This window comes from Furipterus horrens, unplaced genomic scaffold, assembly GCF_987537825.1.
Source record: "Furipterus horrens unplaced genomic scaffold, mFurHor1.1.pri manual_scaffold_1, whole genome shotgun sequence".
NCBI lineage: Eukaryota > Metazoa > Chordata > Mammalia > Chiroptera > Furipteridae > Furipterus > Furipterus horrens.
Genome location: NW_028327171.1, coordinates 213,724,046 through 213,739,070, shown reverse-complemented (window position 1 = coordinate 213,739,070; position 15,025 = coordinate 213,724,046). Strand labels below are relative to the sequence as shown.

General features: G+C 52.7%; 1 protein-coding gene across 2 annotated transcripts in view; it reads right to left on the bottom strand.

Moving 5' to 3' along the window:
• Positions 1 to 15,025, bottom strand: part of DIS3L2 (DIS3 like 3'-5' exoribonuclease 2) — a 222,139-nt gene that overhangs the window by 36,328 nt on the left and 170,786 nt on the right. The gene's annotated exons all lie outside the window — the stretch shown is intronic.

The following is a 15,025-nucleotide window of genomic DNA, read 5'->3' as shown; positions in this document are numbered from 1 at the left end:
CATGAGAACAAGCGGCCACTCACTCCCCGTGCCAGAGGCACCAGGGGCCAGGATTCGGAAAGTGGGAAAAGTGGCCCGGGGCTCTCTGTTCAGCACCAAGGCCTCCAGAGGACAGCCGAGGTTGGGTGGGGGCCCCTGGCAGCACACTGAGCACAGAGAGGGGGACAGTGCCAAAGAGAGGCAAGGGTCAGGTGTGTGATCGAATTAGGTGCTGCATGGATACCCCACAAAGCTCAGCATCACTCAAAGGCTGCATGTGTGAAGGGCGACAATGGCCCGCACTACCCGCGGGGTCACCTTTACTACGACTAGCTATGGAAATCTGAAGAACTCTCCCCCAAAACCACACATGCAAAGCCTCCATTACATAGTCGGGAGAGCACTTTGAGTGGCTGGGAACCCAGCACAAACGGCCGGCTATATCTTAAGCAATATGCCCACGGCCCATTGGAAAGGGACAAAAACGGGCATTCAGGATCCTTCATGATTTATTAAAAGTGGCATTGTCTGTGCCTCTGCATGGCACCAGCAGGGGTGGGGGGGAGGGCGCGCCTCCTGATGGCGGGTCACCCCACGTGTCTCCTGTTCCCTTGGACTTTTCAGCTCCCCTGGCCCACATTCACTGACTCCTTTGAAGTTAAAGAATACGGCCTCATCTATCACTGACATGTCGGGTTTCAAAAGGACTGGGAGTAAATCGCCCTTTTTTGTTGCGGCTGTGAAATAAGTGTGCAGGGCTCAGCTGGGAGGAGAGAGGGAAGGAGGATAGGTGGGAGGGCGGCCGGCAGGACCAGAGCTCGCGCGGCTCCTTTCCGCCAGCGCTGGCCGGGCCTGAAGCGCGCCTCTGGCGTCCTGGCTCCTGGCTGGGGACAGAGGGGTGCCATGTGCTGCCCAAGGCCTGTGTGTGCTCAACACAGCCTCCTGCACTGGTCTGTGGTTTCTGGGCCTAGTCACAGGACTGTGGAAGGCACACGTGGTCCTGATGCTTCCAGAAACACGTGCGTCACTGGAGCAGAGGAAGAACCGGCAGCAGCAGAGGTGCACCGGGCTTCCATGGCCAGCTGCCTTGTGGTTTTTGAACCAAACGACCCCAATGCACCTCAAGCCCAGAGGGTCCCCATCTAATGTCTGCTCTTCCTCCCAGGGTGCGGCGGGGGCGGGGTGGGGGGCTGGCGGGGGGGGGGGGCTCTGCTGGGCAGCTGCCCTGTCAGAGAAACCGAGGAGAATCCAGATACATCCCCGCCCCCACCGCTTGGATTCCAATTCCACCTCCTCAGCACATCTCTCATCTGGGCCTTCCTGTCAGCTGTATGACCTCAGGTTAGGGCCCTAGGTGGGTCTCACCTGGATTACTGTGGCAGGTATCCAAAGGGCTTCCTTGATGTTCATCTTGACCCTTTTCAATTCAGTCTCTACAGAGCTGTCAGAGGTCTTTCTAAAAAGCAAGTCCCATTCCATCACTCCCCCATGTAAAATGCTTCCTGGTACCACGCTGAATTCAAAACATTCATATTTCAGTGCAAAGCAAACAAGGTCCTTCAAAGGTGGCCCTGGTTACACCTCTGATTACATTTCCCACTGTCACTGCGAGCCCTTCCTGTGACACAGCCACACCAGCAGCCCACACACCCCGGCACATACCAAAACCCTGGTTTGCTCTGCCTGCAACACCCTTGGTAAAGCCGTTCCCAACCTGCTGGCCACTGCTCTCCTTTCCTAAAACAAGAATCCTCTCCTGGCCCCCAGAACCCAGCACGGAGCATGGTGAGGACCACGTGTGTCCGGGAGCCACGGCCGCGGCTGATCTGCTGTGCAATTGCGGACACAAAGCCGACCATCAGCACTGTCCTCTGCAGGTTTCTGCTGCGGTGCATTTTCCCGTGGATGGAAGATGGCTGGTCCCCTCACAGACTGACCCCGGTGCTAGCTGCACACCCTGCCCAGGCCAGCAGTCCTCGGCCCCTCAGCCCTGCAGGCTTTCTTCCCACCACATCCCTCTCCGGCTGTTCCCAGGAGGCGGCAGCCCTAACCAGCGAGCGGCCTTGCTGACTGTCATCCTTAAACGCCTCTGGGTGATGACATGAAAGCAGGACCAGGAGTCACCGACGGGGTGTTTGCTCACCGTCAGCTAAGTCCTGGGCTTGGCACCAACTCGCCGCCCCGCCTCTGTGCAGCAGCGGGAGGATTTATCTAGAAAGTTTAGAGGTTTTTCTCTTATCTTCAGCACCCCCTTTGGGGAGAGATAAGCTTCACTTTGATGCCAAGTCTTAAGCCAGTGGAGCCTCCTATCTGTTTAAAAGCCACTCCAGGGACAGCTTTGGATGCCGACACCCCCTTTCCAGAGGGTTCCTGGAGGGCACCGCACCTGGCAAGGATCCCGGGACTGATTCCACCCCAAATCGTCTCAGGTGGGTCTGTCTGTTATTGGAACTGTTTTCCAAAAAAAACTTCTGGGCCTAGGAAAAGTGTTTAAAAAGGAAGGGAGAACCTAAATGTAAATCCTAAAACCATAAAACTTCTGGAAGAAAACAGAGGAGAAAATCTTTATGACCTTGGGTTAGTCTGAGATTTCTTAGCCAAAAGCACATCCATAAAAAAATATTTGATAAATTGGGCTTCATCAAAGTTTAACAATTTTGCTCTTCAAAAGAGGATGAAAAGACAAGCCAGAGAGAAGGAGCAGCCGAGAATGAAAAGACAAGCCAAAGAATAAAAGAAAATATTTGCAAATCACAAATCTGAGGATTTATAACCAAACTATGAAAAGCACTCTGAATACTCACTAATAAGAAACCAAACAACTCAATTAAAAAATGGGCAAAAGATGTGACCAGACACTTCATCAAAAAAGATATGCAGATCGCAAACAGGCACATGAAAAGATCTTCAACACAACTCATCATCAGGGAGACACACATGAAAACCACGGTGAAACACCACTACACACCCACGAGCATGGATCGAAAGCAAGCGAACAGCTAACCATACCAAGTGCTGGTGAGCGGGTAAAGCAACTAGAATTCTCCTGCATCGCTGGTGAGTGTTCTAGCCACTCTGGAACACAGTTCGGCAGTTTTCATAAAGTTAAATATATACTTGGCATATGACCCAGCAACCTCCCCTTCTAGCTATTTAACCAAGTGAAACAAAAATTTAATGGCTACACAAAAGCCTGTAGGAAAATGTTTACAGCATCATTATTCATAATCACCGAAAACCGGAAACAACGCAAGTATCCTTCTGGTGGTAACTGGATGAACACATCGGTACGTCTCGGCCACAGACTGCTGCTCTGCAGGAGGAGGGGTGGCCACACACACACACACAGGCACACGGAGGAGCCTCAGAGGCACGATCGATGCTCAGTGAAAGGAGCCAGATTCCGAAGGCTACCAACTACGGTTCCATCTGTACATCATTCTGCAAAAGGCAAAACTACAGGCATAGAAACACACTGGTGGTTGCCAGGGCTGCAGCCAGAGGAGAGGGCTAACTGCTTGGGCATGCAGGGAGGTTCTGGTAGGACGGAACTGTGGTACGGGTAGCTTACAGACCTGTACACTAAAAAAGAAAAAAAGTAAATTTTATCACGTGTAAATTACACCTGACTGGGGAAAAAGGTAATTCTGGCTGAAAACGCAGCTGCCGGGTGCAGTGAGACGGTGTATAACGTCGGCTCTCTCCCAGGGTCCTGAAGGGTCCACTGGACTCACAAACAAGGAAACAAATGCAAGTCGAAGCACCGGTTCCAACCTGTCACATGAACGAAGACGAGATAAAACGCACAAACTCTCCCTCCCGGGAGAGGCGGCCACAACGCACTACTGTTCCCTGCTGGGGAAAGCCTAAATTAGTCTAGCCTTTCTGGAAAATTACCTGCCAGTGTGTAGCAAAAGCTCTGAAAATATTATTGCTAAGTGCTGGGTGACCGATGGCTATTTTTGGTTTACTTACTAACTTCTAAGTTCTTACAAAACAAACATGTATTACAGAGAAAAATGTATCACAGAAAAAAAGTCAATTTCCTTCAATCCAATAATTCTGAGAATGTGCCCCTAAGGAAATAATCCAAACTGATTTAATTTTTATGCCTAAGAATATTAATTGCCATGTTATTTCCAGCAGCAAAAACTAAAAACCACCTATGACAACAGCGTTACAGAAGGTTCTGTGAACCACGGTACAATTATGCAAGTGGAGGTCTTTGCAGCTCCTATTTTGAGGGGCCCGGAGTGTGATGCGCACAAGTCCCCCCCCCACCCCCACCTTGCTTGGATCTTGCGTGGCGTCCCCTGTGAATGCATCGGGGCCAACTCCTGACGCCCGGAGGCGTGGCCCAGCCTGAGCTCCGACGGTTGCGCTCCCTGCACACACTCCACGACCTGGGCCGCTCCCTGTGGGGCAGGGGAGGACCCTTCCTCACCCCTGCACCTGCCTCTCACATCCCCCCGCCCCGTCCAGACCATCTGGAATATCGCAGATGAGGCACACTTGTTTCTTCTGGTGGCCACCAGCACTGTACTATGCCTGGCTGGGTTCTCCTCTGTAGAGGTGGCTCTTCTGTGAGGACAGAGACGAGGCCTTTCTCAGCACCTGGCCGTTCCACTACCTTCTGTAGGGGGCTCTGTGTCAGGCGCTGCTCTAAGTGTCTGATGGGTCAGCTCATTACCTAACAACAAACCTGTGGCATGGGTCCTGTTCTCATGTGCATGTTACCAACTGTCACCGCAGAACATGCTATCTCATCTTACTCCTCACCTTAGGGAACTGGGACACAGAAAAGTTCAGGACGCGCAGCCACGGGAAAGAGGACCTGAGCCTCGGCGGTCTGCGGCAGGATCTGCGCTCCTGCGTCCACACTGAAACGAGTCACTGACTTGGCGCTGGTGGCAACAGGGGAGTTGACCCTGGGCCCGGGGCAGTCTAGAGCAGAAGCATGTGCCAAAGAGTTCAGAGCTGGGCCTCTGGACACATAGGACAGACCTCCACAGGGACCAAGAGGAAGTCCTCAGCGATAAGGAGTCAGGCGTCCAGGCCAGGAAGCCAGTCGGCAACCAGTGGGGGGAAGGGAGCGGCTCAGACAGCTCTGCTTGAGCTCAGAAGTGTGCTCGGCAGGCCAGCCAGGGAGGCAGGCGAGCCTGTGAGCCGGAAGCTGGCCGGAAGGGCTAAGCCCCAGTACTTGGCCGGGGTGGAGGGCAGGAATGGAAGGGGAGAGCTCCTTGTTATTTACAGAAGGAAACTGATTGTAGCAAATCAGTTTCAAACTGTCTGATGGCCAAGCCCAAGTTCTCAGAGCTCAGTAACAGCTCCCTGTTCAAGAGCTCTTCAAACCCTGTAGCCTGTGAATCACTGGCAAACGCTCTTCTTTAGGAGACGGCCAAGTTCATCCAAGTAGCGGATAGATAGAGACCTGCTGGGATCCCCTCCCTGGTGTCGCCCTTCGGGTCTCCTCTCATTTCCCTCCACAGGGCAGATTTCCTTCTCCCCGAGAGGTCACACTCCAGGGGTGATTAAATAATTTCTAATTCATTATCAGAACTTCTAGCATTTTTGTACAGCAAATTGCTAATTTCTATTTTGTGGAAAATTTCAACACAGAACAACCTGTTCCTCTTCAGCTTTTCAAGGTGGCTCCCTCGTACATAGCCAGCGTCACATAAACCACCAGTGCAGCCACCCCCACGCGGCCCAACTCAGCGCGTCCGGGCCTCCGTGTGTCCGCTTCCTCCACGAGGTGTGAAGCTGCACTGAGGGCGGGGACAATGACAGCTGGGGCCGTGCTCTAATGTCCTCTTTGTCCCCAACACCCGGCACAGCCCTTTGTACCGGCAGGTGGTCAAGAAACATGTGGGTTGCAGGGAGGTAGGTCAAAAGGGATGTTCTGAAGTTACAAAATAATTTCAAGGTGCTTCACTGCTCCTTAGTTAAAACAATGTCTGCCACGTGTCATTTAAGATGGAAATGGTATAAGTTACAAAGCAGAACAAACGTGTTATAATACTACCATTCTTTCACAAGGTGGGAATTTCTTGAGAAGTAGCAGGACCGCATCTTCAAGTTCTAGACTGTAAAGTGGGCAGTGTCCTCAGCACCTACTGACCTCGGGTGACCTGGAAAGTGGGGAACAGCTTTCAGCCGGCCTCTTCCGCGCCAGCACGCAGACTTAGGGGTAAGAAGGAAGGCGTGGCGAGGGGTCTGCCTTCTGCACGGTTGGTGACCAAGAACGCAGGCAGGAGGGAGAAGGAGGGGGATAAGAAACAAAACTACAAAAGGAAGCGCATGCAAACCTACCAAGCGCTCCATCCGACACCCAGAGCAGGAGAGCTGGGCAGAGGCAGCCTCTCCAGAGCAGGCTTCGGAGGAAGAAGGTCCGTAGGACGGGGGGCAGCAAGCAGCAACCCAGGCCGCGCGAGGCAGGGGCACACGCGGGAGGAAGGTATAGGGGTGGCTGGGAGACGGGGAACACCAAACCCGGACACATCACAAAGGGCCCCCCAAGCCAGGAGGCTTTTGGATCAGATGGAGCGAGTCCAGTAGTTTTCAAAGTCTGGCTGGAGATCCACAAAACGAGGAAAAGGTTTTCCACAACGCTCAAAGTAAAAGATAGTCCCGTATTGTGAAATTATGTCTTTCCTGTTTTTGGTGCTAAAATGTTTTCATTTGTAAAATCATGGAGATAGTAGATGGTAACTGGCTTTTTAGGAAAATGTCCTTGTTCAGCAAAATCAAAACCTAGAATCCTGTATCTGTCTCAGAATATTTATGGAAACCTTCCTGGAGACTGTAGGTTCTTGAGTGACAGGTGAAAGCACACCTCGGGGAACTCCAGCAGCAAAGCTCAGGACAGACAGCAAACAGAACAGACGCAGAGCCCCAGCTGCCTGGGCCGCAAAAATCAAAACCAACGGGCCTGCCCAGGGAGCAGTGATGGGGAAGCCTCCGGACCAGCTGCCCGGGCGCCTCTCCTCCACGCAGCTTTTCCTAACATCAAAGGATTCCGTGTCTCTACGTGGCTGTTTGGCTCATACGTGAGTGACGTGAGGTGTGACATGAGGGCAGGGCGGGGACACACAGAGTGTCCCATGAATAGAAAGGGGAGAGTCCAAGTACTTCCTAGTCATGAGTACCACTACCCGAAAGACAGGCCCGGAGGAGCCAACTATGTGCCATCTGTCAGGGCCACTACCCCAAGGGCCTGCATCCTGCGCTGCTCGACCCCCAGAAGTTCCTTACACTGCATCTTGTCAGTGTGAGTGCCCTCTGTCTCACTTCACTGTCCTCTGGAAATGGGAGGGACTTAACTTTGAGTAATCTGGGCACACTCTTAACTCTAACTGATGTGGGTTATCTTCTCAGGCGCCCAGGAGCAACTCACCCAGAGCCTGCCTGGTGGAAATCATTTGCATTAGACGCAAAACCAGGCCCTGATCAGAATTCCCAGGGGGAGCATTAGACCGGGGAGCCCACCAGGGTATACAAATCATTTCCACGTTGTCATGGGGGTGGGGACAGCAGCTTGTATTAACTCACCCCAGAGGGAATCTTTTCTAGAGGCAGGTGGGGGAACTGGGTGCCTCGCCCACCATTCCAGGAGGTCTCTGTGCCTTCTCCCAGAGAGCCCCCTCCGCCAGGCTCCCCGAGGGGCACGGCTTGGTCTGAGGAGCCTGCAGTGAGCACAGACTGCCCAGGATGCTTCAGAAGCGCTGCCAGCCCCCCAGGCTGCTGAAGCTTCCTGGCTCCTCGCGCCTGTCCAGGCAGCTCCGCCTTGAGAAAGTCCTCATTACACCTTACTCTAAACCCTGGATGCCCTGGCAAGGAATCAAGCACCCAACCCTTTTATTCAAAAAGGGAGGAAACCTCTCTGATTCATAATGTGCACTGAATTCTCTCACGTGAACACACCTCTCTTCGGGAGCTGCAGTCCCGCTCCCAGAGCGCACCCATCACGTCTCTTTAAAGACCGAGACACACAGAGGTGCTCAGAGACCCTGAAGCACCTGCTGAAAGGCCAGCACTGTGCAGGGGCTGGGGATGCAGAGATGAAAAGGCGCTGTCCTCCCCCCAAGGAACTCAGTCTAGAGAAGGAGACAGGGAAGCAAATGGAAAACGACAAGGCACTGTGACAATGTGATCGGACGGGTGACGGGTGCAAATACAGAGCTAGGGCGCCCCCGACCAGACCGCTCTGCAGGAGGACGTGGAGTTTCGCCCTCCAGCTTCCTGGACGCTAAGGAAGGCTTCTAGGGGTGAGGTAGGGTGTGAGGAGGGCTTTTCCCACCTGTAACAAATGAGCCCGGGGATAGGCAGGCAGAAAAAACTGGAAAGCAAACAAAAAAGCTTCTGGAGGTGGGCTAGGAGCCAAGTTTCCTTTCTAAAGTTGTAGGAAAAGCAGTCTTCAGAGTCGTGCGGAAGGTCTGTCCTGGCCATTCTGACCCAGAGCAGAAGCATCAGCTCTCGGTCCTCACTGGCAGCCATCGCACCGGAGGGCACCCCGTGGCCAAGGCCGCACTGGGACCATCCCCGGAGCACCCGGAGGGCATGCTGCTCCCTCTACTCTCTCTAATCAGTTTCTTTTTACAACATTAATTTCTTCCAGGCTGTTCCAAAGCACTGTGCCAAACACTGAGCCTGCTCAAGCTGCGTCCGGTCCAGCCCGAGCAGTCGTAGCTGGAGTATGTGGATTTCAGTGTGATTTGCGTGTCTGTTTCTCAGTGGGTTCAGAACTCAGGGGCGTGCGATGAAATACAGTCGTCCCTCCGAATCCATGCATTTTGCATTCACAGATTCAACCAACTATATTTTCAATCTAGGCCGGGACTCCGTGGATACCCAGGGCTGACCGCGTGTATCACCCTACGCTATTTTATATAAGGGAACCCGCAGAGTTTGGTATTCTTGGGGTGTCCTGGAACCAATAGCCGTGCATACCGAGGACGACGGGGTCACCCTGAAATATCAACAGGGAGGGCGTCCCATGCCTGTCAGCTCTTCTGCAGTCACCCTTCCCCTCGTCACCCGTGACTCAGGGCCCCTGGCCCCAGGCAGCCTTCTCTTACCAGCCGTTACCCACAAACCAGCGGGTTAGACACTCCGTCAGCCCTGTGACAATGGACGAGGCGTGCCCTTGGTTATATCTTACTGGAGTTTTTTCTAAGCACACAGAGTTCTCAAATTCACTGAGCAACTTTAGTGCAGAAAGTCTGTCTTCCGCTGCCTAAGACTCCTCCATGGAACTAGGAGCAGCATTTGAAACACAACAGGAACTCAAGAAATATCTGTCCAGTGAGGGCTGGAATCATGTCTGAGTCTGTATTTTTAACAACTTCCAGAGTAATACTACCTGCAGCCCTTCTAATTTTTGAAAATTATGAGTAAATGACTATGTGACGTGCCTTAAGGGAGCGCGAGGACACGGAGCTCAGGGTTATAATAACAAGCCGCTCGGTGAGTTCCTCTGAAACTTAATGATACTGCTGGCTTTTATGTGCATGTGAACAAGCCACAAATAGTGATCAGCTCACACCAGTGGCTGTAATTAGTGTTACTTACATGCAACTAGGTCAAGTTTCCCAGTCTGTCTCTCACTCACGCCGTGGGAGGCGTAAACATGGACCGTCTTCCCTGACTCCACGTGACACCGGAGTGTGAGAACTGAGTCCACCTCTCTGTTGCCCTCATGGGAAAGATCGTGAATCTCTGGACTCCTCCGGGTTGCCGCCCCAACTGCTCCCCTCTCCTCCGGAGGCCATTCTAGAAAACCTGGGGACTGTGGGGTTCAAAGGAGCCCAGAGTCTTGGCTGTAGATTTATTTATAAAAGAGACAGAAAAATATAAGTGAAGATTTTGCTAATATGATTACTATGAAACTGGTAACTGGACGATAAATATTCTTTAAGCCTCACTGATTCCAGAACTATCCCCACAGCTGAAGTAATGCACAGTCAACATTTAAAACAGAAGTCCTGAGTTTCTAATAGAAGTCTTCCTGCACTGTTTATCCCTCCCTTAAAGAGAAGGAGTGTCACAGTTCTCATGGGGACACAGGTTACACAGAGCGACTTCATTCTCTTTAGTCTTCAGTGAGACTTGCTTACGATTGTGCATGTGAGGCCAACCCAGATGATGCCCGACAGCTATTGTGCGCAGAGGTAAGAGCCACGGAGGAGCCAGATGGATGAGCACGCCCACCCTTCTCCCCTGGTACCAAGTACCGCACTGCACAAAAACTAAACAGCAGAGAGCTGGAACACTCATTTCTTGAAAAGAACTGTATTGAAGAGAAGAAAGAGAAACACCCTTAAATGTAATTTATAAATGGGTGACTCAACAAAACATATGTGACCTACAACAGCAGGGGCGGGGGGGAGGAGTGCCGTGTGTGTCATCGGAGCCGCGTTTGCCAGGAGCAACCTCAGTGCGGCCAACAAGATGGCGGAGCCTGCGTCCCTGCAAGTGGACCCCGGGGAGGGGCTGGGTGGGGGCAGACCTGCCTGCGAAGAGGCTCGGAACCACCGCTCTTTTTGCTCCAGGCTACTTAAAGCTACCTGACGATAAACAGGGGAGGGGAACTGGTGTTAAACTGATTGATTCCTCTCCTTCTGGCCTCCATTTGGACCCGCTAAGCATGGTACTAGCGAAAGGAACAATTCGCTCAATGGCACGAAACCATCCTGAGAGCTGGCTCTGCACAACTGTCCCCACTGCCCGGCCCGATTCCCCGGGGCAGTGGGGGTGAGCGGCCAAGAGCTGCCTGGGTACCAGAGCTGAAGGCCACTGAGGCAGGGTCAGCAAACCACGGGCCGCAGGCAGCTCCAGCCCTCTACCTGCTTTTGTGTGGCCCACGAGCTAAGAATAGTTTTTACACTTTTAAATAAATAAAAAATAATCAAATTTTGTGACATGAAAATTATATGAACTTCAAATCTCGGTGTCCTTAAAACTTCACTGGCCCACAGCCACGCTCATTTGCTCGTCTGGCTGCTCTCACACCACGACAGCAGAGCCGAGCCACTGAGACAGACCCTAGGGCCCACGAAGCCGAAAAAATTTACTATCTGGCCCTTTAGAGGAAGTCTGCAGACCCCTGACTTAAAAGCTGGCTAGGCCAAGCTCATCCATAACAGCATTCCACAGCAGCCTGGATCCCAAGGCACTTAAAAATTATTTCCATTAACAAGCTTATCTTTACAATCAAGTCCTCTCAAGGAAATGGCCCCAAGTGTGAGCTTCAAAATTGTGCCAGGCAGAAATCATGTAAGACTCAGCTGAGAACTTAGTAAAGGCCCCTTTAGTTTGGAGAAATTTGCCCAAGAAGATGAGAATTTTCCTGACTGTAACTCTCTAAATTCGGCAAGTCGAAGGCTCGTTAGGAGCCGGCCACATCCCGCCCACCTGCTGGGGACCCCGGAAGTGGCCCAGTCGGGCTTGCTTCTTCAGAAGCATCATGCTGAGTGGCCTCTAAGCGCTGTCACCAGACCGAGGGATGTCAGCGGGAGAGCCCCAGGAAGTGTTAGCTGAGGTGCCCAGACGATTTTGTTTGGCGCTTCTATTTAGCACCCTGCTCCCCTCCCTCGCTGTCCTTCCTGAAGGCAGTGGCTGAGACACAGAATGTCACATCACAGGCAGGCGATGGCCTCCTCCTCCCTAGCAGGGAGGCTGCTGGCAGGGACGGAGGGTCAGGGAGCTGTGCACGTCCCCAAGGCCGGTGGGGCAGGCCTGAGTCACGCAGCGCAGACCTGAGCAGGGCCGGGGCTTCCCACAGCTCCCCTCCCCCAAAGCTCCGATTTGCATATGATTATAAACCACTCTGATTACTCTGACAACAAACACACACACAAAAAATCCCTTTATGGGAGTCTCCTTTAAGAAACAGGCGTGACATAGGCTATAATAAATAAAACGGTGCGTGGTAAACTCTAGGATTAACGTGGCAGCAGAAAACCTGGACGGGATGTTACTCAATTCACCCAACCAAATAGCACAGGGAGCCCACTTGGCAGGTGCGTTTGCTATTTGGGCGGTGAAACAAAGGAGCTAGACTCTCGTTAGAACTCAGAGCGCCAGGTAAAAGAGACTTTTGGAGCAGGTCATGTGACCGCGAGGGCAGTGCTTCCCAGTCTGCGTCCCGACACGGTACCTGCAGGACTTGCTGAGGCTGGACAGCTCACTCCACTGAGCAGACAGGGCTGCCAGCAGGCGGTCCCCAGGGACTGCCGCCAGCCCGAGGGCTGAGGGTGCACCGCAGCACACGCGGCCGAGGCAGCTCTGCTCCAGGGTGTTGGCTGCAGTCACCGGGGCCAGGATGCTCTGTGTTTCTGAAATTACGAGGACCTCCAAACCGCTGGGTCCCTGGCCCGACAAACAGGTGCCGGGCTGGTGTCCCCCACCTCACTCATTCTGCAGGCCGTCACGGTGCGCTGACTGCTGGGAGAGATGAAGCTTCTGGGTGAGCAGAGCTGTTCTGCACTCCTCCAGGGCAGGCCGGGTGACATGGACGGTGTCTCTTGCAGCGCCTCCCTCACTGAGGCTGGTGTGAAAAAGGCGTGCATTTGTGTGCTGCCACCGAAAATGTGGGCGCAATGAACGGAGGCCAACACGGGACCCGCGGGCAAGGCAAGCAGCAGGCTCTGCCGGAAGCCCTGAGGGAGGGTGGATTTTCGGGAGCACAGATGCAGGCAGCGGCCAGGAGGACAGACACGGCCAGCGCCGAAGGGGCCGCTGAGCTGGTCTGGGAAGGACGGCACCAGCGCTCTGCTGCAGGGACTGACGTGCGCCTCCCGCTGAAGCGCAGCTCCATGCCCTTGTCTAGGGAACCAAGGAACCAACTCCGAGGATGCAGAGCCCTTATTCCCAAACCTTCATTGACTGGAACCTAATTAGGGCTCCTGAGGGCTTGTTTTTCTCGCTTTAGAGGAAACATTCCCTCCAAGTCAGCATGGTGTAAACGCAGGAACGGGGAACAAAGAGTCAGCTCTCCGGACTTCTTGCACGTGAGCAGCTTACTTAACTTACCGTGGGGGCCTCGGCTTTCTAATTCATAAAGTGAGAGGGCCAGTAAGACACGCACACCGGAAGCGACCGATATTTCCAACAACACAGTTCTGCTCCTAAGACGTGCCAACAGGTCTGTATCAATCTGTGATTATTCGCCCACCTTGATACCCACTCCTCCCAACACGAGCTGAGACCACTAACGGCCTTTTATAGTTTTTAGCGTATTTCACATATTTAACCCAACCAAGCCACACCACAGTCTGATGGGGTAAGGTCTTGGAATGCTATAACAGAGAGCCTCTCACGTGATGCGCTGGAAGGGGCAGCCGGTTAGTTCTTCTAGGGCAGCGGTTCTCCACCTTCCTAACGCCGCGACCCTCTACTACAGTTCCTCATGTTGTGGGGACCCCCAACCATAAAGTTCTTTTCGTTGCTACTTCATAGCTGTGATTTTGCTACTGTTAGGAATTGTCATGTAAATATCTGATACGCAAGATGTATTTTCATTGTTACAAACTGAACATAATTAAAGCATAGTGATGAATCACAAAAACAGTATGTAGTTATATATGTGTTTTCTGATGGTCTTAGGCGACCCCTGTGAAAGGGTCGTTCAACCCCCAAAGGGGTCGCGACCCCCAGGTTGAGACCCGCTGCCCTAGGAGCTGGCCAAAGAGGGGGACCACACACAAGAGATACATATGTAACTACACATTTGTTTTAACTTAATTTATAGAAATGTACATTCATTAACTGTTTTTTGAAATGGAAATCTTTTCAAGATTATGCTAATTGGATTTCGACATACTTTTTTTTTTCTGAGTAAACTGCACTTGCAATTAATTGTCTATAATTTATAGTTTTTGTTTCTTTAGAAGAAAGTAAAAAGGTAGACATCTGTAAGGCAATCTGAGTGCAGGATTCTTGCTGAATTTTATAACTTTGCCCTACTCTTTGATCACTGTCACACCGAAACAACATAAGTTTTGAAGACTCATCTTCATCAAGTCTTTCCAAATAATTCAGTTTTCACAGAACAACAGCTTTCCTTTTTATGCTCTTATTTGATCAGTTTACCTAACGGTTCGTGGGCGTGCACTAGCACGTGTGCAGCACACGCCGGCACCGGTCACCATGTCCCGCAGGAGCAATGAGGGCACTGGCAGAGAGGACCGTTGGGCATCCAGGCAACGAGCTCCAGACGGCAGGAGGAGAGGCTTGCCTGGAGCCCAGGAAGGGGGCGGGGCTGGGGAGATGGAGTCTGACCGCATCAGCATCCAGTTAGTAGTGAGAATCCCAAGAGCCGAAGGGCTCCGTTCAGGGCGGGAGTGTGGGCAGAGGACAAAAGGGGGCAGGCCACCCCCCAAGGAATGCCGACTCTCCAAGGGTGAGCAGCGGAAGAGGCTTCTGCAAAGGGACCAGCAGGGCCTTCCTGGAGACGAATGAAAGGAAGCAGAGAACCAGGAGGCGGTGAGCTTCAAAGGGCCAACCGCAGGACAGGAGACAGAGAAGCGTCCTTGGATGTGACCACCAGGCAGCCAATCCTGCTGCCCAACTCATTCCCTCCGAGCCCCGGAGCTCCCCACGGCAGCCGGTGGCCGGAGAGGGGAGAGAGTTCCCCGAGGTCTGTGTAGGAAACACCAGCGGGGAGAGATTGCACAACACAGAGCACGGGCCCCACTCTATACGCGCTGACAGGTAATGAGGACGGACCCTGGACCTCAGCCATCACTGGCTGTCCGACAGGCAATGCGTCCAGGTCTGAGTGACAGCCGCCCAAGTCCTGGAGGACAATCACTGCCATTGCGGGCATCGCGGCCTCTGACAGCCAGCGTTCTAGTCTCCCCAGTTCTGGGCTTCTAAGCTAGCTACCTGGAATCTGCAAACATATACTCTGGGGAAGATAAGGGATAATAAATACTTTTTCTTCAAGCCCCACAATCAGATACTGGCCAACTCCTTCCACACTTCCGTGTTCCCCGTTCCCAGCTCAATTAAGAGGGATTCAAGGTAGAAACCGAGGTCAGGACCA